Below are 25,554 nucleotides of genomic sequence, written 5' to 3'. Positions count from 1 at the left end.
CAATCAACTGCAAATAAAATCCAGTCTCCTCCTTGAGTCCTGCGAGGCCCCACGTGACGTGGCCCTTGCCCACCCCCCTGCCTCCTCCTGGATGTCTCTTCCTCTCGTTTGTTGTGCGTGCTCCAGCCACACGAGCACCCTTTGGTCTCTCGATCGTCTCAAGCTGGTCCCTGCTCCAGAGCTTCTGTGTTAGCTGTCCCTCTGTTTGGAACACTTGGCGCCAATGTCACCTTCCCTGATCACCCACTTGGCAAACAGTCCCCCTTGACACCTTCTAACATGCCACCCTTTGTACTTTATAGCATTATCACTATCTGGAATCATCCTTTTTTTTTTTTTTTGTCTCCACTCAGGCAAGCTTCCTGAGAGCTGCACTTTGTCGTGCTCAGCCTGATACTCAGCATGTGGAACAGTGCCTAGAAGGTGCTTAGTTAATTTAGTGAACATTAACTGAGCATCTCCTAGGGACCAGGCGCTGTATTGGATGCTGGGACTGCAGTGATGCGGCAGACTGGGGTCTTGTCCTCTCAGAGCTGCATTCTGGACGATATTCGTTGACTGAAAGGAGGCAGGGAGGCAGGCGGGTGTGATAGTAAAGATGTACGTATTTAATGAATGAAGCGGTAAGGTGACTTTTAATCAGGACAAGGGGGGAAGGACATTCTGAATATGAGCCATCTACCTAATGGGCACTTTATAGTGATCATGTCATTTTATCCTATTCACCCTGTTGTCGGTGTTTTTGTCCCCATTTTACAGAAAGGTCCCACAGCTAGAAGCAGGGGAGTTAGAATCGATATCTGATTCATTCGATGTCAGAGCCTCTGCCTGGTGTCCCATGATGCTGAGGCACAGAGGAGTGACAGCATAAGCCAGCCGCCACCTCTTCCTGTCTGACCAGTCCAGCCGCCTCAATACCCTCTAAGCCACGTGGCTACTTCCTGGTCTCAGCCTTTCCCCTACTCCCTGGTCCACTGCCATAGCTTCTTGCCTGGCCTCCCCTCTTCAGACTGGTCTTCTCCAACTGTCTTTCATATGGCAGATGAGTGACCTTTCTAAAAACAAGCCTCATCACGCCTAAAACCTTGTGCTCAGTCCAGACTCCTGGCTCTGACCCACAAGGCCACGCTTCACCTGGCCATGCAACTGACCACTCTGATTCCTCCCCTTCCTTGGGGCCCTGAGATGGTGCTCAGGGCACTGCACACCTCCCACCTCCATGCCCTTTGTGCACTGTGCTTGCTCTGCCTGGAATGCTCTTCCTCATGTCTCCACCTGAAGATCCCCGCCCCCCACATCCCACTATTCCAAGGTAAGGGTGGTCATCCTCTTACAACTGTCAGGCTGTGTTGAGAGGGCTTCTTGGTGCTTCTGTCCATGCTCGAAAGCAGGGGCTGTGTCTTAATAATAGAATCCAATATTGATTAGGTTGTGGAGTTGATAATCCATTATCTCATTGGAAAAAGTAGGCATTATTACTTCCATTTTATAGATGAGGGAACTGAAGTTCAGAAGGGCGTTGCTGATTTGTCCAAGGACAAAGACTTGAACAGAGAAGAGTTGAATCCACATGCCCGACTCCAGACTTAGTGTACTTTCCTTGTCTGCACAATCATCCCGAGGACAGGCAGTAAACACCCTCTGGGTGCCAGGTTCTGTGCTAAGTGACCACAACACTGGAGACAGAAGCCACGTCCAGGCACTGTGCTCCTCTGCTGGTGTCTGTTTACAGAAGGGTTGTGATATTGGAGTTTAGGACACACAGAGGACCTGCCACTTGTCCCTAAAAAGCACCATCTTTTAGGGTCATCCCAGAGCTCCAGCTTGTTGAGAGCCTTTGGGATCCTGGCTCTGTTGCCCACTCTTTCTGTTCTGCCTCCCAACTTTGTCCATCCACAGATCTGAGCACTGGACCTCTCCAACCTCATCCAAGTCGCCAATAAACAATCAGATCAGAGCCATGGAAAGAGCCGTGGGGTGTGTCACCCCAGACCACCTGCTCAGACAACCTGGACATAAGAGATTGCCACATAATTAAGTCTCATCAAGTCTTGAGCGTCCCAGCTAGCCTTGGCGAGACCTCCCAGGTTTCCTACACAGAGGTTGGGAGTGGCGGCCCTCTGCACCTGAGGCAGATGAAGTCACCTAGGGTCAGGGCCGTGTGGGGTTTGCCCTTGCATGTCCAGCACCCAGCATGGCGCCTGGTACTCAGTGGGTACCCAGTGAAGGCTAGTTGAATGGAGGAGTGGGTGATTTGTTATTAGTGAACCCTTTTGGCCCCACCTGTTACTTCCTTCTCATCCTAAACAGGAATGTCCTGGTCAGCCCCTGTCCTCAGCCCTTTTCACATTTATCTTAACTACTGCTCTGACCTTGCTTTGTGCCCATAAGGACAAATAGCTCCCAGTATATATTCAACCTGGGACTTTCTCCTCGTCTGCAAGTCCTCATCCATCCAGTTCCCCATCTCTATACCCCCTTCATCTCCATCCATCCAATAAACGTATTGAACTCCTCCCACGGGAATTACTTCAGGGTAACCAATCAGAGATAGTCCCTGCCTGAATGGCGCTTTCATTCTTCTAGCAAACAGACACCAAGTGCACAACCACATAAAAACACTTGTTAGAAGTGCAGTAAAGCAGAAGCACTGCTTTATCAGAGTAAACTAAGTGGTACCTGGTTCATCCTGGGTGTGTGTGTGTGTGTGTGTGTGTGTATGAGGGAATGCTTCCTGAAGGAAGTGACATTTAAGCCAAGAGCTGCATTGTCACAAAAGCCAAGGAGTGAGTGTATTTCAAGAAGGGTGGTGGCAGTGGCTTCACATGCTGCTGAATTAACTTCAAGGAGATTGTTGAGATGATTTGGCGTAAACCAGACTGGATTGGGTGGAGGAGTGAGTGAAAGATGAGGAAGTAAAGGCAGCAAGTGTAGATAACTTGAGAAACTTGGCTGGGAGCGGAGGAAAGATGTCAGGGTGGTAGCTATGAAGGATGTAGATCTGAGAGAATCTTGGAAAAAATGTTAAATTATTTTTTTAAGATGGGAGAGACTTAAGCGTGTTACATGCTGCTAGAAAGGAGCCATAGAGGTAATAGAGGAGATACATCGAGATAAAGGCGGGAAGGGAGGGTTCGACCTATCTATCATTCCTCCACTTAAGAAATATTACTGAGCAGCTGTCGTGTGCCAGGCACTTTGAAAAAGGCTGACAAGGTACTTGCTTTTACGGAACTTATTTTTTTAGGGAGGAAGGCAAGACATAAGTAAATAAGATAATTTCAGCGAATGGTAAGTGTGATGAGGAGATAAAATGGGGTGATGTAATGGAGGAGTGCAATCAGGAAAGGGTGATGTAACAAGGCCCCGGGTGCTGCAGGGGTGGTGCAGCTGCCAGATGGCCTGGGGGAGCTGAGCTGTCAGGGAAAGCCAGGGTTCAGTGAGGGGGGCGGTGTGGGGAAGGGAACGGTGGGGGAAGAGGAGGAAGGACGCAGGGAGTTTGCTGATGAGGAGGGCTAGTTCCAGAGGCCCCTGGGAGATGGTGAAGAGTGTTAGAGGGTGGATGACCTTGGGGTTACTCTGTAGGTTGTGACTCCACATCCAGCCCTGGGTGACCCTGGGTGCTCAGACTCAACATTACGAACCACAGACCCGTCTCCTTCCCACCAAATCTGCTTCTGACTTCCCAGTCTTGAGGGTGCGGCCACCAGTCTCCTGTTCACTGGTGACTGGCAGCCTGAGATGTGACAGACTGCTCCCCTCTCCTCCTCTGATACAGACGACTGGGCCCAAACAGACAAGAGTGGAAGGGCTCCCAAATCAAGTCCCTCCGGCTCTACTGCTGCACATCTTCCCCATCTTTCCTGCCCCTCCTCCAGGAGTTTACCTCCATCCCCTCACCCCACCCCACCCCACAGATTCCTTCTCTGCACGCTCTCCCTACTGGTAGGGAGCTCCTAGTCCAATGAGGAAACGGGACATGAGTCTGGAAGGGACGACCAGTAGACTGGGGAGGCTGGAATCCCCGGGGCAGCAGTGTGGCCTTGCTTTGGGAATCAGGAATGAAAGTCTAGCTGGGCTGGCGGGGGCAGGGGTGAGTGCTATGCCTGCCTGCCTCAGTCCTCACTTCCTTGCATCATGTCCCCTGGGACGGATGCCTTCTGAGCTCTGCTTGCCCCCCCCCCCACGATGTCCCTTCCTTTCTTCTCTGCCTGAGCCCCAGACACCCGCAGAGTGAGCTGCTAACTCTGGGCGGCCGTGGGCTGTTCAGTCGTTCTCCCTGTGACCTATGAGCCATGTTAAGGGCGTTGGTGATTATCCTTCAAGCCACAGGCAACCCCATCCAGAACTGGTGCGGGTCAGATTAGGGTGCTGGTGGGGTGTCTGATGAGTGGGATGGGGAAGGAGGACGTGAAGGAGGTGCGATCAGAGCCTGGTCACCTGCCCACCTGCAGTCTTGGGCTCCTCTTCAGGCTAGTTTCTGCCAAAGCCCCTTCTTCTGCATGGCCTGAGGAACAGGGGACTTTGTCCAGATAGGGGATAAGTCCAGATGGCAGTAAGAACTGGCTGGGAGGAGGTTGGGTTCTGTCAACACCTGGGACCATGGCTCCTGCCCCGTTGGGGAACAGGCGTGGGAGTGTGCTCTGGCTGTGTAGCTGACAAACACGAAGGCAGCGCTCCTGAGGAAGCAGATGGCGCCTCCGTACGACGCCTGTGGGGGCTTGGCTCTCTTACTCGCTGGTGGTGCAGCAGGCTGCAGCCCTGAGCAATGATCCCAGGGCGCAGAAGCGCGGAGAGGGGGCGCTGCAGCAGATGGCAGCCCTGGCACAACGTCTCCGGCAGCAGGTGAGCGGACATTGACCCCTGAGGTCCCCAGCACTCAGTCCCAGTAGTGGGTCCCACCTTAGGACAGGGCCCCTCCTGTTGCCCCATCTTCTTCAGAAGACAGGGAGCAGCCCCCCACTCAGCTCCCCATCCTGGCTCCTTGTGTCCCTGTCAGTTCCTCCTCCATCTGTGTCCTTTGAGCCCCTTGAAGTCGGGGGCAGTGTATTTTCCCTTTCTCCCAGTGCCCAGCACAGGGCTCAGCAGAACTGTGGGTGTTTACCTGGGCTATTTGTTGAAATAAAATAAACTTATGGAGGTGATTGGAGGTAGGAGGCCAGGGCCCTTTCAGCCCCTGAGCACCCCCAGACCCCACTGGGACAGGACCCTGCTCTACATATTCTGCCTCTCACCCCCCCTCCCCCCGCCAGCACAGGGCTCTGCAAATGTTTGCTGAGCACATGACAGGTGCAAAGCACATGGGGTCACTGGAGATGGGGTCCTCCCAGGAAGCTATGTTTCTTAAAAGGGGGCTTGGACAGCTTGGCTGGGGATAGTGCAAGGCACTGAGGCAAGTCACTGTGGCTGGGCTGGGCCTCGCAGTGAAGCGGTTTAGCTGCGGGTAAGTCAGCAAAGCCTTCCCAGAGCGGCAGAGGGAGCGGGGGAAGGAGAGGCACGGAGACAACTCTGCACCATGCCTGCGGTTTGCCGTGTGGCCTGCAGGATGTGACAGTCCCTTTCTGGGCCTTGGGCTCCCCAACTGCCCCAGGAGGGGTGGGCTGGTGATGTCTTGGGTGATAGTGGCGGACTCCCTCTGGGAGCCTGGGGAGCGGGGGTTGGGGTAGTGCCTGAGGTGCTGTCCCCGTGCTCTGGAGTTCCTGAGTGTCCTCTGCTGTCCCCTGGACGGTGATTGATGGCCCAGGCAGCTTCTCTGCCCGAGCTGCTACAGTTCCTGAGAATGTGTATTAATATTAATTGGGGCTAATTAGTTGGATAAATCAATCTGCCCCCAGAGAGCAGCTGCCCCTCCCTGGTTGATGAGGAGGAAATCTGGGCTAATGGGGTTGCTGCGGCGAATCCGTGTGATGGAGAAGATTCCTGTGTGCGTGGGGAGGTCGCATCTGTGTGCATTGGTGAGTTTAGGTTCCTTTACTGCAAACAGTAAAGGGTCTGCTTGTGTGTGCCTCCTGCTGGCGTTTTACTGTGTGCTGGATGGGTGTGTGTCTGGCTGTACGCTGCTTGGGTTTGGTTACGGGCCTTGGTGTATGTGCCTGGCTGGGTGTGTACGTGTTACTGATTGGCGTGTATTCATCTAGGTATGTACGGCTGGCTTGGGTCTGCATGTTTGGTTGAGTGTGTACACATGGTGTCGTGTGTCTGATGTGTGAGGAAGTCTGAGTCTGGGTGTGTCTGGGCATCTGGTTGGTGTCTGTGTGGGTGTCTGGGATAGGTAGTTATTGGCTGGGTACCTGGAGGGGCTTGTCTGATTGGCTGGAGGAGTGTAAAGGGTTTGGGGTGAGGTTACCCATGGCGTCTCCAGCCTTCCCTCAAGGCCTTTTGGCTCTCAGCACCTTATTCTCTTCCCAACATAGCTACACATGTCTGTCCTGGGCACCTTCCCAATCAGGCCACTCCTCTACCAGGGTTACCCTCAAGGCCTCAGATGACCCGCTTTCTGACCCAGGCAGGTGGGAGGTTGAAACACAGGTCAAACCCTCACAGGATTCAAACAAATCCAATTCATTGCCATTTAGGAATATTTCACAAAGGATTCCCCTGGGTCTTGCCTCTGCTGGACCCTGGGGACAGATTCATTATAGAGATGAATCTAACATCTGACCCAGGCTTGCCTTAAAGAGGCTCCCGGTCTGGGTGGGGTGTGATGGAAACAGAGCTGTGCAGACCACGAGGGGAGGCAGCTCAGCTGAGGGTGGAGAAGGCCAGATGCCCAGGGAGCTGTGGGGCTCAGCAGGAGGGGTGATTTCTTCTGTCTGGAGAGGGCTGGTGGGGAAGGCTTCACAGAGAGGTGGTGTTGGAACTAAGCCTTGCAGGATGTGTAGGAGTTTTCCAAAATGAGGAACAGGAGAGGCAGTACCAGAGAGAGAAAAGCCTGAGATAAGGCAGTGTTTCTATAGAATACTTAGAAAATAATATTTGTAGGGTCCACTGGCTGAAGGTCACCTCAGGTTGAGGGGTTTTATGACATTACACATATTTAACAACCACTTTGGAAATATGAATAATAAATCAATCTACTAAAAACTTCAAAATATATTTTCTTTGATTTCCAAACCACACGTGGAGGCAGGACCAGCTGAGCGTGGAGAAGGCCCGACGTACCTGGACCTGTGGGGCTTGGCAGGACGGGGTGATCTCTTCTACACTACTGGGCAGGCCAAAAAGTGCCTTCAGTTTTTTAAAAAATAAAAGCCACATTTTTCATTTTCACCAGGAACTTTATTGGACGACGTATTCACCCTTTTGTTCTACTACCTTCTGCCATTTTTCAGGCAACTTCATAATTCCATCTTCCCAAAACTTTTTATACTTTTGAGCAAAGAACTGTTCCAGGTGCCTTTTACAGTCTTCCAGGGAATCGAAATTTCTTCCACTAAGAGAATTTTGTGAAGACCAAAATAAATGGAAATCCGAAGGTGCAACGTCTGGTGAATACGGCGGATGAATCAGAACTTCCCAGCCAAGCGGTAACAGTTTTTGCCTGGTCATCAAAGAAACATGTGGTCTTGGGCTTCCCTGGTGGCGCAGTGGTTAAGAATCCGCCGGCCAATGCAGGGGACACGGGTTCGAGCCCTGGTCTGGGAAGATCCCACGTTGCCATGGAGCAACTAAGCCCGAGCACCACAACTACTGAGCCTGCGTGCCACAACTCCTGAAGCCCATGTGCCTAGAGCCCATGCTCCGCAGCAAGAGAAGCCACAGTGAGAAGCCCACGCACCGCAACAAAGAGGAGCCCCCACTCACCACAACTAGAGAAAGTCTGCACACAGCAAAGAAGACCCAACGCAGCCAAAGATAAATAAATAAAATAATAAATTTATTTTTTAAAAAAGAAACATGCGGGGCTTCCCTGGTGGCGCAGTGGCTGAGAGTCCGCCTGCCAATGCAGGGGACACAGGTTCATGCCCGGTCCAGGAAGATCCCACATGCCATGGAGCAGCTGGGCCCGTGAGCCATGGCCGCTGAGCCTGCGCGTCCGGAGCCTGTGCTCCACAGCGGGAGAGGCCACAACAGTGAGAGGCCCGCGTACCACAAAAAAGGAAAAAAACAAAAAAAAAAACAAAAAAAGAAACATGCGGTCTTGCGTTATCCTGATGGAAGATCATGCGTTTTCTGTTGACTAATTCTGGATGTTTTTCGTCGAGTGCTGCTTTCAGTTGGTCTAATTGGGAGCAGTACTTGTTGGAATGAATCGTTTGGTTTTCCGGAAGGAGCTCACAACAGAGGACACCCTTCCAATCCCACCATATACACAACATCACCTTCTTTGGTTGAAGACTGGCCTTTGGTGTGGTTGTCGATGGTTCATTTTGCTTGCCCCATGATCTCTTCTATTCCACATTATTGTACAGTATACACTTTTCATTGCCCGTCACAATTCGTTATAAAAATGGAACATTTTCATGACATTTCAGTAGAGACTTGCATGCGGAAATATGGTCAAGAAAGGTTTTTTCGCTTAACTTATGTCAACCCAAACATCAAAGCAATGAACGTAACCCAGCTGGTGCAAATGCCTTTCAACGCTTGATTTGGATATTTTGAGTATGTCAGCTATCTCTCACGTGGTATAACGTTGATTGTTCTCAATTATTGTTTTGATTTGATCACTATCAACTTCAACTGGTTTACCTGACTATGGAGCATCGTCCAGCGAGGAATCTCCAGTACTAGACTTCGCAAACCACTTTTGACACGTTCGATCAGTCACAGCACCTTCTCCATACACTGCACAAACCTTTTTGTGCGTTTTTACCTCTCTTGAAATAATAAAACATAATATTGCCGAAAATATAGCTTTTTTTCTTCTGTCTTCAATATTAAAATGGCTACACAGGGCTTCCCTGGTGGCGCAGTGGTTGAGAGTCCGCCTGCTGATGCAGGGGACGCGGGTTCGTGCCCCGGTCCGGAAAGATCCCACATGCCGCGGAGCGGCTGGGCCCGTGAGCCATGGCCGCTGAACCTGCGCGTCCAGAGCCTGTGCTCCGCAATGGGAGAGGCCACAACAGTGAGAGGCCCGCGTACCACAAAAAAAAAAAAAAAAAAAAAAAAATGGCTACACAAAAATTCACCAATTTTGGTAAGTCTTTTTTTAAATGCAGGGTGATATGACAGCTGTCACATACAATCTAACAAAATTGTTTCAAATGAAGTTAAAGACAACTAAGTGCTACCAGAGCACTTTTCTTACGGAAAAAATCGAACGAACATTTTGGCCCACCTAGTATATACTAAAATGGCTTAAAAGCAATATAAGTCGAGGCTCAATTCTTTCATCAGATTATTCTAATAATTTCCAAATAATTTGTTGATGTTTAGAAAATTTGTGGGGATTGTCTGATGTGGTTGTCATCTTTTGAAGATGTCCCTATCTTTCAAAGCTCTCTCAATAAACTGAGTCATTAGGTGACTTGCAGTCTCATTAAGTAGAGACTTTCTCTCAACACCAATGCATCCATTCTTGGGCTGAGTCTAGCTCAGCTTCTGCTGAAACAGTAGCACTGACACTCACAATTCCTAGGTCTTCTAATGCCCTCTGAGATTTTATATATTCAAGCATCTCTGTTGTCAACTAAGTCATAAAACTGTTATTAGCATGTCATATAAATTACATCGAACCTGATCTTACAGGCCTTGGGAGAACCTGTGTAACATGGTGGTTAAGAGTATGGTAGTTAAGAGAGTGTTGGGCTGCCTGTGTTCGAATCCTGACTCCGATGCTTACATTTAAAATAATTTCTCTGTGCCTTAACCCCCTCATCTCTACAATGGGGTGATGATTATAATTATAGTACACAAGTAAGTTAATAAATGTTTACAGTGGGTATACAGCAAGCACTCTAAGCGATAGTTCTCATTTTAGCAATAAAACTAATGTTCTTGCTGAGTGGGCTTTTAGTGAGTTTCAGTGAATTTATTCTAATAGATTTGTTCCATTCATCAGGGTTGGTGAAAAGCTTCCTCGGGCCCTTGAAAGCCCCCCACCCCAGCACTGGCAGAGGAGCAGTCCCAGCAGAGGCCTGCAGGGCCCCCCTTTGTGTCTCCTGGCCTGCTCTCCCCACCTCTCCCCAGCTTCCCGAGAGGCTGCCATTTTCACCAGTGGCCACGCAAGGACAGCTGCAGGGGAACGCTAGCCTCAGGGGTCCAGATGGACGCCGGGCACTTGCCCTCAGGGTGTCACCAGGGGTGCCACCTCCCCAGGTAGCTATGTGGGAATCGGGGTTGGCGTTCAGTCTTGATGGAGTGCCCGTGGACCGGCGAGTGCTGGGTGGTCCCTGGTGGGGCTGGTGGGGCTCCTCAGGACTGGGGAGAGAAAGGCAAGGGATGAGCACAGCCTGGCCCTCCGTGGCCCCTGAGGGCGTCAGAGGCTGTGCCTAGAGGAGCCCTTTTCTTGCTGGGCTGTGAAGAGAGGATGCAATCCCAGGGGAGGGGCTAGGGCAGCTGGGGTAGTGCCATGCTCAGGGCAGTGGCTCTTTGCTAAGTGACTCAGAAGGATTTCAGTATCTTTTAGGCACGGAGGGTGCAGCTGTTGAGGTGCATTCTAGCCAAATGCTCGCCCTGTCCAAGGTGATGCATATCCGGGCCCTCCTGAAAGTCCTTGTGTTACCGACTAGGGTTCTTGGCCTTCCCCAATCAACAGAAATCGACTAGAGGCCAGACAAGACATGCAGGCAAGGCTTTATTGGGGCCCCTGCTGCAGTGGGGGAACGAGAACAAACAACAGGTTCCCTTGCTTTCTCACTCCCTGAAGGGGGGCAAGCTTGTTTCTTACATGGGATGAGGGTAGGGGTGTGTCCAAGGGTCAGGCCAGAGGGGTGGCTTAGGTGTTTTGCCCACCCCTTAGGTGGTGGTGTGTGCAGGGGGCATGCGCAGTGCCCTGCTTTTGCTCCCGACACCCTGCTTTTGCTCCAGGTTCTGCAAAAGTGGCAGTTGGGTTTTTGGTCTCTTTGTATCTTTTGGGTCCAAAATTTGCCCCAACTGTGCATGTATGCAGTCATTTTTAGTCCCATACAGTTTCTCTGTATTTTGTTGCTAGAGGAGAGGTGTGTCCAGGTGCAAGCACTGCAGCACAGCAGCAAAGGGGCCCAGGTCCCAGCAAAGGGTCCCAGGTCCCAACCTGTCTCACTTGTGGCAAACAGGCTGGGGAGCTCTGAGCTGAGGCACGGAGATGGCAAAATGGCACAGTGAATAGAAAGATTGGGCAGCAGTATACGGGAGGGGAATAGGCAAGAAGAGGCTGGTGAGATGGGCCCACCGGGACCCAGGCAGAGAAAGGGCCTAGGGCAGTGCCTGGCACCCAGGAAGTGCTTCATCAGAAAAGCTCCCCTCCCAAGAGCCATTAGAGGGTAGCGGTGAAGCTACAGATGACTTGGGCTTAAGTGTCCCCACCTTTATGACCTGGGGCAAGAAAGTTAACCTCTGTGTCCCAGTTGCCTTCATTGGTGAAACTGAAATGATAATAAAAGCAGCCATTTAAGGGTTTTGGTGAAGATTTAATGCAATGGGACAGGCAGAGTGCTTGACGTGTTCCTGGTGTTGGGTAAGTACTGGGTAACTGCGAATACTGGTGTATCTATGTGTGAACACGTTATATGTTTATGGTGAAAGTCTTTAAACCATCCTGAAGAGAATGGTGTTGCAACTTTATTCTGAGGGCAACTGGGACCTGCAGTCAGATTTGGGTTTTATAAGTTCTGGAAAGGATCACCCAGGCTGTAGTGAAGAGGCTGAGCTGGAGGGGTAGAGTCTAGAGGCAGGGAGGCCAGTGAGGAGGCTGTAAGAAAACTGAGAGACAGAGAAGGTTTTAGGCAGGAAGGAGTCCGAGGTGGGAGATCTGAAGGAGGCAGGGCCACCTATTGGCATTGTGTGTGGATAAGAGAATGGTCACTGGGGCTGCACAGGCCGGCATGAATCCAGGTCCTTGGGTAAACAGCTGTCTGTGCTTCAGGGTCTTCTGCTGTAAAATGAGAAAATAACATGACCTACCTCCTAGGGTTGTTGTGAGGAGTAATATGAATTATTATATGTAAAACGCTTGGAATGGGGCCTGGCACGTATGAAGTGTTGTAACACATCTATCTTACATGTGATTGTGTGAGCATTTATCAATCCATGGTCAGAACTTGGGTCTGTCACTATTATGACACAGTGTGAGTGTGTTTCGTGTTTGGTAATTGCAATCATTGCTGCTTTTGTTGTGGTCATCCATTTACAATGCTTGGTGTCTTGTAGAAATAAAATACAGTGTGTGTGTGTGAAAAGAAAAAAAAAAAAAGAACTTGGGTCTGAGGATCCAGGGTGATCTTGAGGTTCACTGCATTGGTGACACAAGTAGCATCAGTTGGGAATCTCACAAAGAACAGGTTTGACAGAAGAATGATGAGTCCTGGATGACTGTGGGTCCGTGAGTGGGTAAATGCGTCTGAGGCCTGGTGGGAAGTGCGCCTGGACTGGAGAAATGGGGAGATCTGGGCACTGTGGGGCCCATGTGGCCACTGGGGTTGCCCAAGGAAGGTGGACAGATAAGGAGAGAGGAGGGCCAGAGGAGACTGAGCGGGAATTGCTGGAGAACAGGGGAAAGTCAGGGGAGTTGAGGGCAAGGAGAGTTTCCAGAAGGATGGTGTCTCAGAGTCAGACGCTGCAGAGGAGAGTAAGGTGAGGATAGGAAGAATCCAAGAAGCCTTGGAGCCCCCAACCTCCCAAGAAAACCCCTTTGTCTCCCCTGCTCCCCTCCAGGACCAAGAAAGCTCCACCCAACCCACACTCCAGCTTGCCAGCGGCAGGGTCTCAGCTGAGACCGTGGAGGGCAAAGGGAGATAGCTTCGCCTTCTTGAGGGCCCGCTGTGTGCTAGGTCCTTGTCACATCACCCTTGCCCCTGACCGGAGTCCTGAGGGCTGATCCAGGCCCTCCCTCACACCCTGAAGGGCTGAGCTTAGAGCAGCTGGGGGGCTTGTCTGTGCTCACCTGCATGGCTGACTCCTCATTGACTTCCGGTCCTTGCCTCTCTGAGGAGACCTAGGCCATGGGAGGGGAGCTGACCAGTGCTGTGGTTAAGGCTGGCTCCCAGCTCTCCTGCCACCCACGCTGGACCTTGCCCTTCCCCAAGGTCAGACCAGCAGGGGTGGGAGGACTGGAGAAGAAGGAAAGGTGGGATGCTGGGCTGAGCCCTGAAGGCAAACCTCACAGAACTGAGCCTCACTTTCCATAACCCCTGTGTCCCAAGATGTGCCTGTAGAGTCACTCCCACTCCCCTGGTGTCCCTGCTGGATAGCGGTAGGGAGGAGGAGGGAGGCAGGCCTTCTCTGTGCCGGGCCCTGGGCTGGACTCTGGGGAGGCAGACACAGAAGAGGACACCTGTGTCCCTGTGTCCCTGTAGGGCTTTCATGACAACCGGGAGACAGACCAGGAGATGTCTTTAATGCTAAGGTTGAGCACAGGAACATGTGAGGAGCACACTGTGTCCGCTGGAGTATGTGGACGTGATGTTGAGTGTGTGAGGGGCCCTGCGTGGAGCAGTATGACATCTGCCTGCCCCCCAACTCCACAGGAGCCAGAGCTGGACCCCAAGCCCATTCTTGGAGCTGCCCCAGGAGAAGTTGGCCCAGAAGCTGCGGGCTGACAAGCTGAGTCTGGAGAGCGTCCTCTGCAGCTACCTTGGGGGCGGGGTGGGGGGGAAGGTTGGGGTCAGGGCCCAACCCCGGGGCTCTGGGTGGAGTGGGGGATGTCACCCGTCATTGTTCTGCTTAGAGGAGTTGCGGGACAGGTGTGACCCTGTGGCGCTGCAGCCAGCTTGGGAGGTGACTCGTGCCACAGTCATCTGTCACTTCTGCTCTGAGTCAGGGTGGGCAGAGGGGATGGGGTGACTCAGTGCCCTGTGCCTGGCCACCCCCTGAGCCCCCCTCTGGTCTCCCTCAGAGCTGCTCAGGCACTGAAAGTGCACCAGGAGGTGAACTGCCTGACAGATGTCCTGGGGGAATGTGAGGAACAACGGCAGGCATTGAAGAAGGTGAAGAAGAGAGAGCGAGGCCTTCTCTGCGGGGTCCCCACCAGCCTCAAGGCTACCTATGACTGCGTGGTGAGCCCTGGGGGTACACGTGCATGTATACACATGAGCATCTGAGTGTGTGACATTGGGCAAATTACTGAATCGAGGCTGTACAGTTAGAAACTGGCCAACTGGGAAACCGAACCAGCGGTCGGGCTCCCAAACCCCATCTCTTAACCACCGTGCTGTGCTCTTCTGCCATCTGTGAATCCTTCTAAGCGTGCAGCACTTGAGTCTCAGAGGGCAAGAGAATGCATGTGAGTGTGAGTGGAGTGGGGATGAGAGTCTATCTGCTGGCTGATTCCACTCTGACCCCCAGGGGCTGGAGCTCATGTCACTTCCCTGCAGGGCCATGACTTGACATGTGGCCTGGCCCAGTTCCTGGAGAAGCCGGTGGCCAAGGATGGGGTCATTGTGAAAGGGCTCAAGGCCGGGTAGCTATTCCCTTCGTTAAGACCAACATCCCCCAGACACTGCTCAGTTCTCTGCAACAGGCAGGCCGGGGCCGGGGCTGGGCCCAGGACGAAGAGGCAGCTGAGAGTCCAGACTCAGCGCTGAGGGTGAGGTGAGGGCCGGTCACACAGACCTTGGGACCGAGGTTCTTGGGCAAGTCTTCTCTGCCCTCTGAGCCTCAACTTCCTCATCTGACAACTCCATGCTCCCTAAGGGCCCTCTGGTCCCAAAGTTCTGGAAAGTTACATCTCTGTTTCTATTCCAGCTTCTCTCTAATTGTTCTTATTCTCTATTCTCCTCCCCCCACCTGCACCCCACTCAGCTGTTGGTGTATCTATTTCTACCTGTTTTTGGAACCTGTTCCCAGTTCTGATAGCAGAGCTGTGGGCTCCTTGATCCTTATTTGAGGAGTCGTGGTTGGTGACTCTTGCAGCAGCAGCCCCTCACCTCAGCTGAAGGGACACCAGGAGGTTTCCAGCACCCCGGGTGGAGCTCACCAGCCCTGGGGGTGACTCTGAGGGAGGCCGGCCTCTCTGTGGGCGGGCCAGTCTTCTCCAGTTAAACCTTCCCCTCGCAGCCCCTTTTCTTCTGCTTCCCTCAGCTTTGATTGCAGAGATTCAACCCTTTGAACTTAAGACACCTGGGGGCTCCTCAGGGGGTGAGGGAGCTCTCCCGGCAGGAGGGAGTTCCAGCCTGGGCATGGGTACCAACCCTGGTGGCAGTGTCTGCCTTCCAGCCAGCTTTAGTTGTGTCTGTGGCCTCCCAACCACAGGATACTGCCTCAGGCACTCGGTGGTGGGTTCCTCCAGCCCAGCCTGGAGGAACTAGGGGTCTGGTCCGCACATCAACTCTCATTAGCTTAGTACTAGGGGAAGTGGGTCAAGGTAGGAGGGCTTCAAATAACTCCTGCCTCAGCCACAGCTAAACACACCATGTTTGGCATGGGTGGCAGTAGAATAGACTGTCCACTCATTCATTACTTCATTAATTCATTCATCTGTATATGCATCCATCTACCTACCCTTCCCCTTACTCATACATCAACCCATCCATTTAGCCATCTATAACAATTCCCCATCCATTCATCCACCCATGCAGTCATCATCCCAGTCTCTATCCATCAAGCAATTCCACCATTCATCTGCCATTTAATTTATTGGACAGACACTGTACTAGGTACTTGGGATGCATCAGTGAACAAAATGGACAAATATCCCAGCCCTTGAAGAACTTACACACATCCTTCCTTCCATTCGTTCATTCATTCATCCATTCACCCATTTATCTCTCCATCCATCCACTCAACTGGTCATCAATCAATCCATATTTGCCTCCATTCATCCATCCACCCGCCTCTCCATACGTATTTCCATTAATCTTTCCATCTATCTTGCATTCATCCGTACATCTATCCACCCCTCCACCTATCTTTCAACCCCACTCTGAGTACCTGCATTGTGTGGGCCCTGTAATGGGGACACAGAACACTCTCAGACCTAGTCCCTGGCCCTATTGTGCTCTTAGACATCCGAATGGCTTAGTCAGCAAGTGATCGAGGCTCTAAGAGAGGGTCAAATCTTGTGGGAATTTACAGGGTGAAGCTGACATTTTCTTCAACAGAGATTTATTAAAAGCCTAGATTTTAAACTTTCAGAGGCAGATCAAAGGCAGGGAAGGCTTCCTGGAGGAGGCAGTGTTTGAGCTTGGATTTTTAAAATTAATTAATTTATTTATTTTTGCCTGCATTGGATCTTCGTTGCTGCACACGAGCTTTCCCCAGCTGCGGCGAGCGTGGGCCATTCTTTGTTGCTGGGCGCAGGCTCCTCATTGCAGTGGCCTCTCCCGTTGCAGAGCACAGGCCCTAGGCGCATGGGCTTCAGTAGTTGTGATGCATGGACTTCAGCAGTTGTGGCACATGGGCTCAGTAGCTGTGGCTCATGGACTCCAGAGCACAGGCTCAGCAGCTGTGGCGCACGGGCTTAGTTGCTCCGCAGCACGTGGGATCCTCCTGGACCAGGGATCGAACCCGTGTCCCCTGCATTGGCAGGCGGATTCTTAACCACTGAGCCACCAGGGAAGTCCCTTGAGCTTGGTTTTGAAGGATGGACATGCAGTGGCATCTAGAAGGCTGTAATTCTGTAAGCAGCCTATTTTGCCTGGAGCGATATGGGTGTGTGGAAAGGCTAGAAGGGGAAGTTATGGAAGGAGTTGATAGTTTAGAGCCTTGAAGGGCAGTCAAAGAGCTCAGATTTATGCTGTGGGCAGTAGAAAGTCGTGGGAGGGTTTGAAATAGCTCCCATTCTTGTGTGCTGGGTCCCGGGGGAGTGCACTGGCTGGGTGCTCAAGCCTCTTTGGCACCCAAGTCCTTCCCTTCAGGTGCTGAGCTGGGCTCTGGGTGGGTGGGGTTTTGCAGCTACTCCGGAGTTGCCTCTGCTGTGGAGGGGAGGAAATCAGGTGAGGTCTTGTCCGCCTCTGGCCACATCCATTCAAAGACAAACCTGCCTGCCTTTCTCCAAGGACATGTCACTTGTCCTGTATCTCAGACAGACTGGCCCCACTGGTGATCAAGGAATCTGGGAGAAGGTTCTGCGTGGCTCCCTAGTCCAGTGACTCTTGCCCCACTGAGAGGTGCTTTAACCTCTCCTAGCAGTCTCTTCATGTTCTGCCCCAGATGAGGGTCTCCTTTCAGGCACTAGAGTCGCTTTAGCCAGTCTGCCGACTCCACCCATCCTCAACCCCTGACCCAGGTTGGCCCCAGGGCCTCTTCCTTTTGCCCTGATCATGGCCCTGGGTCCCACCCTCCGAGGCCAGGCAGTGGGGGTCCCCAGAGCAGAAAGGATGCGGTGTATCTGCCTCCCTCCGTCCCCTCTGTGCAGTGACCACAGCGGCTGGCCCCGTGGCCTGGGACGTGAAGAGCCTGGTGCGGTGCCTGCGAGCGCTGCTGATTGAAAACGTGCACCCGCTGCACCCCACCGTGCCCCCCTGCCCTTCAGGGAGGAGGTGAGCCAGGTGGGGGGCAGGCCTGGAGGGCTCCCTCCCCCCGCCCCTCATTCCTCATTGGCGGGTCTGCTGTCTGACCATCCCCTGTGAAGCCCTCCTTTCTCAGCCCAGGGTGCAGTGGGCAGGAAGCCCACACGCTCAGTCAGTCAGCTGGATGCCCACTGCTTTGGCTTCTCTGCTGCCCTGAGCCGTAGAAGATACCACCCCCAGAGAGGGAGGGACTCCAGCATCATATACCCAACACACACAGAGCGTACTCAGCAAGTGTGGTTTAGAGAGCCCGGTATTGAGTGAAGCTGGGCCTTTAGGCCTCTAGGTAACCCTGGCCAAGTCACGTCTCTTCTCTAGGCCTCAGTCTCCACATGGGTATAATGAAGAGGTTGGACCAGAAGACTGATGGGGTGGAGGTGGGAGCAGGGTGGGCCCCACCCTGTGAGGAAGGCATCCCCCTTCGGTGGCGGGGACTCTGGGGCTCACACCCATAGCCGGGGTTTCTGTTGCCTCCATTTGGCTGTAAGGAGTGCTCTGTCCTCGAAATCCCTCCTCCCCGACCTCCCACGCCCCGACAGCTCCCCCCTGCCCTGCCTCCCCTTTGAGAATTGCCTGGCCAGTCTCTTCACCCCTGTAAGCCTCAGGTTTCTACCACACCGGGTGGCTGTGCAGGTTAAATGAGCTCACAGTAAAGCACTTGGCAAGGGGCTGGGTCACAGCTAAATAGGCAGCTCGAATTCTGTCTCATCTCTGTGTGGGCTGAGGGAGTGGGCATGGCACGAGGCTTCTCATGCCCTGCTGCGGGGCTGAGGTGGATGGAGGTGAGGGGTGAGGTGGTACCCTCTCTCTAAATCCTGAGGGATACAGGGAGAACACAGGGCAGAGCAGGACGAGCTCCAGGCCCTGACTCGGCCTCTGTCTCCCCAGGTCATCCCCTTCGCTATCCGCCGTGCCGTGTATGCCTTCTTACACCTGTAGGGCGGGGGTCCTTTTGCTGAGGGAGGGGCCACTCTTCTGGAGAAGGTGTATGTCTGCTGGGACTCAGATATGGGGCCTGGTGGAAATGGGGAGGGGGCTGGTGGCAACTTGAGCCCTAGGAGGGGAGCTGCGGGCCTGGGCTGGTGGGATGCCTCTGGCTAATTGTGTGACCTTATGCAGCGAGTCACCCACTCAGGCCCTGTCTTCAGAATGCACGCATTCCAGGGGTGGTGCTGGTGAGAGCAGAGTGTTTCTTTGGGTCTGACCTCCCTCCCTGGCTTATCTACCGAGGGGAAGCTGGGTGGTGGGAGCCAGCCGTTGGCTGAAGGCTGTAACTGACCAGCTCTGTGTCTGTGGTTCCTCAGTAAGGGGGACATTGTGGACCCCAACATGAAGGACATGGTCAGCCAGCTCCGCCTGCCAGACCCACTCAACTGTTTCTTGGCCCGGATCCTGAAGTACACAGTGAGTGTGGACCCAGAGCGGGAGGGACTCGGGGGGGAAAAGGGCCCAGAGAGGACAGGGGCTCAGAAAGGGGAGGGGCTCCCAGGGGGGTGAGGTCGGGTCAGAGAGGAAGAGGAGGCCCAGATAATGTGGTGGTTCAGAGAAGGGCTCAACAGGAGAGGAACTGAAAGAGGGGGGATGGGGCCAAAAGAGAGGAGTGCTCTCAGAGAGGGGAGGGGCTTCAGAGAGGCTCAGTGATGGGGAGTGTCAGTGAGACGGAAGGGGATTTAGAGCGGGTGGGACTTAGAGAGGTCCCAGGGCTTGGTGTGGTGGTCAGGGGCTTAGGGACAAGCAGAGCAGAGTTGCTCTTCCTGGACCCCTGTCCCGGGCAGGCTGGTGTTGCCCTGTGGTTTCTGAAGTCGGTCTCCCCATCTCTCCCCTCCTCTGGGAGCCCTGGACTGGCCAGAATTTGGAAGAGATTCATGGAGTGGGGTGAGTAGTTGAGTCTCCTCAGGTCCAGCTCACGAGGGTTTTCCATGGGAACTGGATGAGGGTCACGTGGCTGCGGGGAGCTTGTCTGCTGGGGACAGGGCTGTTTAGACTTTGGGATCCAATTAGCGTTTTAGAGTCATGCCTGACATGGGGTTAGATTTAGACTTTTGGGTGTGGCTGGGACCGGGGCTGGGGTTAGATTTGGAGTTGAGCTCTGAGTGCGTGCTAGAATTGGGTTAAGCTGGGGTAAAGGTTGGGCCTGAGTTGAGGTTAGGTTTGGGTTGGAGTTGGGGTTAAGGTTGGAACTGTGGTGGGGATGTGGCTGGGAGAGGAGGCTGGTTTGGGCTTGGCCTTGCTGTTGGGCTTGGCCTGGTGTGCTTGGAGTTGAGGTGCTGTTTGGAATCGGGGCTGGAGCAGCCTGAGGGCTGACCTGGGGCTTCGCAGTTTAGGGGAGGGGACCTGTGATTTTTGAGGGGGACTGTGGGTCCCTTTGGCTGGTGGTGGTGGTAGGGCTCTGATCAGGGGATGTGTACTCTTGGGAACATTGGACAGGCAAGGTGTCTTGGCCAGGGGACAAGATACAGGGTGATTCCCTGTAGCGGCTGCCAGCTGATATGCAGCCAGCATTGAGGCCAGACCCTGCCTCCTGGCTGTCATGTCCCCATTTGTATGAAAAGGAGTCCTCTCGTGCTGACCTTTGGACTTCTCAGTCTTCCCCATTCCCCAAGGACACCCAAGAAACTGTGAGAGCAGCACACAGCAGTGGAGGCGATGTATGCCTGGGGAGACCTTGAGGGACTGCTGGAACAGGGGCAGCAGACACCTGAGTGATGACAGGAGTAGCCCAACGGGAGGTAGATCTCTGTCTTGGCCGGCAGGGCATGCCCAGCTGCACCAGGATGGTGACCTAGGAGGTTAGTCTGCCTCCCTGGGGCCAGGTTGATGCATTGTCCCCCAATCACTGTAGCTTCAGACTCCCCTTCCCATCCCTTTGCCTTGGCCCCTGGGAAGACCCTGACATCCCCCCGTCCTGCCCCCATCTCAGTCTGCATCTCACAGCCTGGGGATTCTTCCTGGTGTTTAAGCTGACTCGGCCTGGCAACACCTGACCTTGTCCTGAAAACACTGACCTCTGCCAGTCTTACCCTCCTGCCCACCACTATCCCTGCAGGCATATCAGCAAGAGTTCATAGCCAAGTGGATGTCCCTGGACCTGGACGTGCCGCTGGCACCAGCTCTGGAGACCCTGCCTTCTATATCGGCTATCCTGCCATGGCATCAAGTGAGAGGGCACTGAGTCTTGGCGGGGGTGGGGTGGGTGAGACTAGGAGTCCAGGACCTTTGAGTCCTGCCACAGCCTCTGTGGCCTTGACCTCTGATGCTATTCACTATTATAAAATGTTTTCTTAAGTTGAGAAAAAAATCAGATTACATAAATTCACCATTTAAAGCGTACAACTCAGTGGGTTTTAGTATATTCAGAATGTCATGCAACCACCACCACTATCTAGTTCCAGAACATTTTCATCGTCCTGAAAAGAAACCTTGTACCTGTTAGCACTCACTCCCAATTTCCATTCACTTTTTTTTTCTGTTTTCTTTTGGCTGCGTCCTGCAGCTTGTGGGGTCTTAGTTCCCGGACCAGGGATCGAACCCGTGGCTTCTGCAGTGGAAGCGTGGAGTCCTAACCACTGGACCACCAGGAAATTCCCTCCATTCACTTTTTTTTTTTCTCCATTCATTTTTTTTTCCCATTCACTTTTTAAATGAACTTTATTGGAGTATAATTTACATGCAATAAAATTCACCAATTTTGAGTAACTTGATGAATTTTAACAAATGTATATATACATGTATAACCACCACCATAATCAAAATATAGACTATTTCCATCATCCTCCAAATTTCCCTCATGTCCTGTTGCAATTCATCCCACCCCTACCTCCAGCAGCCACTGGTCTGCCTTCTGTCACTACGGTTTTGCCTCTTCTAGGACTTCATATAAATGGAATCATGAGGTATGAGGCTTGGGGGTCTGACTTCTTTCTCTTAGCATATCCATTCACTCTTTTTTAAAAAAAATATTACATTTAAAATATTTATGTATTTAGGCTGTGCTGGGTCTTAGTTGCAGCACGTGGGTGGGATCTTCCTTGCAGCATGCGGGATCTTTAGTTGCGGCATACGGGATCTTTAGTTGCGGCATGCGGGATCTTTTAGTTGCAGCATGCAGACTTCTTAGTTGCGGCATGCATGTGGGATCTAGTTCCCCGACCAGGGATCGAACCCGGGCCCCCTGCATTGGGAACGCAGAGTCTCACCCACTGGACCACCAGGGAAATCCTCAAATGTTACGTTTTTATTTTTATTTATTTTTTGGCCCCATGGCATTTGGGATCTTAGTTTCCTGACCAGGGATTGAACCCACGCCCCTTGCAGTGGAAGCGCAGAGTCTTAACCACTGGACTGTCAGGGAAGTCCCCCCTATTCACTCTTAACATGCTTTCTGCTGCCTCACTTACAAAGGCGGCCTCAGCCCAGGCCACCTGCAAATGCAAGCCTCAGCACAGGGCAGCAACCCATCCCCAGCGCAGGTGCAGGTCTCAGAGGTGATACCATGCAGAATGCAAACCCACCTCAAGCCTGGAGTCCTCTCCTCTGGGTTCCCCCACGTGGCTGCCCAAAGGCACACCCCACATCTGGCTCTGCTCTAGTGCCCTCTGTCCACCTCACTGCTGCTTTGATGCTCACTCCCTGCACACAGGTGGCTGCTGGGAGGAGCTGCCTTTTCAACTCAGGATTGCACTGCACACTCCAGCCCTCTTGGAGCCCCATGTACTTGAGGACATGGCTGAATCCTCTGCTGCCCACTAGCTGTGTACCTGTGTACCTGTCTGCCACCTCGGTTTCCCATTTGTACATGCGGGATAGTAATCCGCATCTCACGGGGTGGAGAGGAGTCAAGGACTCAGCAACACAGAGAGGGGAGCACAGTGCCTGGCACTTGAGTAAGGCTTTGCAGAGCGGATTCTTTTTTAAAAATTTTTATTGGAGTACAGTTGATTTCAATGTTGTGTTAGTTTCAGGTGTACAGCAAAGTGAATCAGTTATATATATATAATAATAATCAGTTATATATATATCCACTCTTAGATTCTTTTCCCATATAGGCTATTACAGAGTATTGAATAGAGTTCTCTGTGCTATACAGCAGGTTCTTATTAGTTATCTATTTTATATATAGTAGTGTGTATATGTCAATCCCAATCTCCCAGTTTATCCCTGCCCCCCCATCCCCTGGTGACCATAAGTTTTTTTCTACATTTGTGACTGTACTTCTGTTTTGTAGATAAGTTCATTTGTATCCTTTTTTTTTTAAGATTCCACATATAAATGATATCATATGATGTCTTTCTGTATCTGACTTACCTCACTCAGTATGAAAGTCTCTAGGTCTATCCATGTTGCTACAAATGGCATTATTTCATTCTTTTTATGGCTGAGTAATATTCCATTGTATATATGTACCACATCTTCTTTATCCATTCCCCTGTTGATGGACACTTAGGTTGCTTCCATGTCCTGGCTATTGTAAATAGTGCTGCAATGAACAATGGGGTGCGTGTATCTTTTTGAATTATGGTTTTCTCAGGGTATATGCCCAGTAGTGGGATTGCTGGGTCGTATGGTAGTTCTATTTTTAGTGTTTTAAGGAACCTCCATACTGTTCTCCATAGTGGCTGTATCAATTTACATTCCCACCAGCAGTGCAGGAGGGGTCCCTTTTCTCCACACCCTCTCCAGCATTTACTGTTTGTAGATTTTCTGATGATGGCTCTTCGGACTGGTGTGAGGTGCTACCTCATTGTAGTTTTGATTTGCATTTCTCTAATAATTAGTGATGTTGGGCATCTTTTCATGTGCGTTTTGGCCACGTGTGCAGAGCGGATTCTGATTTTCTCCTTCCCTCCACTGTGGGGAGCAGGAGATAGCAGTCAGGCCGACCCCCTGCACTGAACTGGCTGTTACAAGCAGAGGGCTGCAGTTCCAAGAAGCACCCTGAGGGAGTGCTCACCCACATTCTTTCCCACTGAGTCTTTTCTGAGCAGATAATTTTCTGGGCTTACCTGGATCTTCCTACAGGTAGATCTTCCTACTGGGCCCTGTACAACATCCTGAATTTCCCTGCCGGTGTGTTGCCCGTCACCACCGTGATGCTACAGGATGAGGAGAAACTGGCCTTCTACAGGGGCTACTACAGAGATCGTTCCGAAAAAAATTTCCAGGAGGTCAGTTTCCCTCTCTGCCTCTCTCCCTGTTGGGGTGGGGCCGTTCATTCCTGGTGTTCGCCCTTTATGACTTCCGATGCAGTTTCACCCCATCCCTGACACACTATTTGACCTCCAAGTCAACCTCCATCCTTGTCAGGGGAGAATACTTTGCAAAAGCAGTGTTTTCCTTAACACTTCTGTAGGGAAAGTTGATCCCAGAGGCAGGGTAGGCGGAGCAGGGCGAAGGTCCCTGGTTAGGAGCTTACTCTGTAACTGAACTGGACACTGACCCTCTCTGGGCCTCAGTTTCTTCCCCAGGGAAACGGGATTTAAAACATCTACCTTGCAGGATTGTGCTAAAGTTTAAATGGAAAAAGAGTGAAGCAATTAACATAATGCCTTGTATGTAGGAAGTGTTCAATAAATGCTACTATTACTAATTCAGAGAGGGCTTCACAAAGGAAATATTTCCATGGACCTATTTAATTCATGGTCTAAAATAGCAACCCTGACTTGGGTGAGAGAGAGGAAGAGAGAGAGGGAAAGAGAGAGACTGGCTCTGAAAAGTATGCATGTGTCTGAGTCAGACATTAAGTAACTTATTTTTTCTGGAAATTGATTTTAGTGCTAGAGTTACCCAGTGGAACTGCTGACCTGAATTCTGAGAAGATAACAATAATGATACTATCTAATGTGTTTTGAGCTCTTACTCTGTTCCAAGAGCTGTTTAAAAGTGCTGTATATATATTAAATCATTAAATCCCATAACTGTCCTGTGAGGTTTTGCAAATGAGGAAATGGAAGCACAGACAAGTTAAGGGACTTGACCAAAGCCACACACCCAGCTGAAGTGAAGGAGCCAGGACTTGAAGCCATGTGACCTGGCTCCAGAGACAAAGGCAAATAAGGGCTTATATGATATTGTCATAAAGCAATGAAAACATGTTTGAATGCCTACGACTATGCTTGGACTTCATGGCAGGGACTCAGGCTCAGCCCCTATGTTCCTGGGCCTGTGTTTGGGGTCAAGGCGCCCCTTTCATTGCAGAAGTGTAATGAGACTCTGGGTCAGGGATTTGCACATTCTTCTTTCCTTTGCTGAGAACACTGGGGTGGATACTCGGTTTTATATTTCATCCTTATAGTCAGCTCTCTACACAGGGAGCAAGTTTTATATCTTAACCTTGGAGAATTGTAGCCAAAGCAGAACTGTTTTCCCAGGTTTTGCTGAGAGCTGAGGAAGCCTGGAAATCTAAGATCCAGGACATCTCTACCTTAATATAGACTGGGGGTGAGATATTTGGATTAATGCACACCTGAAGGTGGTGAGGAAGGCTGGACAAGGGGTCTGTGAGCAGGAAGCAGGCTCTGAGTACACAGACCCTCTCTCTATGCAGGTGGTGAGAGGATCTGTGGGGCTTTCGGCGGCTGTGCAGGGCACCGCTTTGCCATGAGAAGAGGAACTGTGTCTCCGGTTCATGAAGGAGGTAGAGGCCTTGGTCAAGAAGCACAGGGAATCCAAGTGACAAGACACTCCTTCTCCTGGAGGCCTTTCTACATCCTCACTTAAGTCTGCTCTCGATGTCCCTTCCTTCTCATGAATACCAGATCTGCCTCATTTCTCCTCCTCCTGGAAGCCCACCAGAGTTTTTCTTTGTTATCCCTCTGCGTGTCTGCTCAATACAGACACCCCAGATTATCCCAAGATAGGGAGCAGGATGAAGTGCTTAATAAACATTTTGACTGGCCAGCCTTGTGATCTCTGGTCTAGGTGGGGAGGTGGGGCTGTAGCCTCTGGGTTGTCTTCTGCCTCCAGCTGC

The 25,554-nt window shown here is 51.8% G+C and overlaps 1 pseudogene across 1 annotated transcript; it reads left to right on the top strand.

The window, feature by feature from the left end:
* The first annotated feature begins 4,395 nt into the window (after positions 1-4,395).
* On the top strand, positions 4,396-25,260 carry LOC309831514 (fatty-acid amide hydrolase 1-like; annotated as a pseudogene). The gene is made up of 13 exons: positions 4,396-4,419; positions 4,750-4,845; positions 13,608-13,725; positions 13,986-14,135; positions 14,454-14,609; positions 15,172-15,303; positions 17,435-17,558; positions 18,528-18,574; positions 18,893-19,081; positions 20,192-20,231; positions 20,635-20,745; positions 23,607-23,752; positions 25,132-25,260. The product of its transcript is annotated as a fatty-acid amide hydrolase 1-like (transcript).
* The last annotated feature ends 294 nt before the right edge of the window (positions 25,261-25,554 follow it).

Source organism: Grampus griseus (genome assembly GCF_964374135.1).
Source record: "Grampus griseus genome assembly, chromosome: 1".
Taxonomy (NCBI): Eukaryota; Metazoa; Chordata; class Mammalia; order Artiodactyla; family Delphinidae; genus Grampus; species Grampus griseus.
Note: the sequence above shows the minus strand (reverse complement) of the source record. Positions and strands in the feature narration are given on the sequence as shown.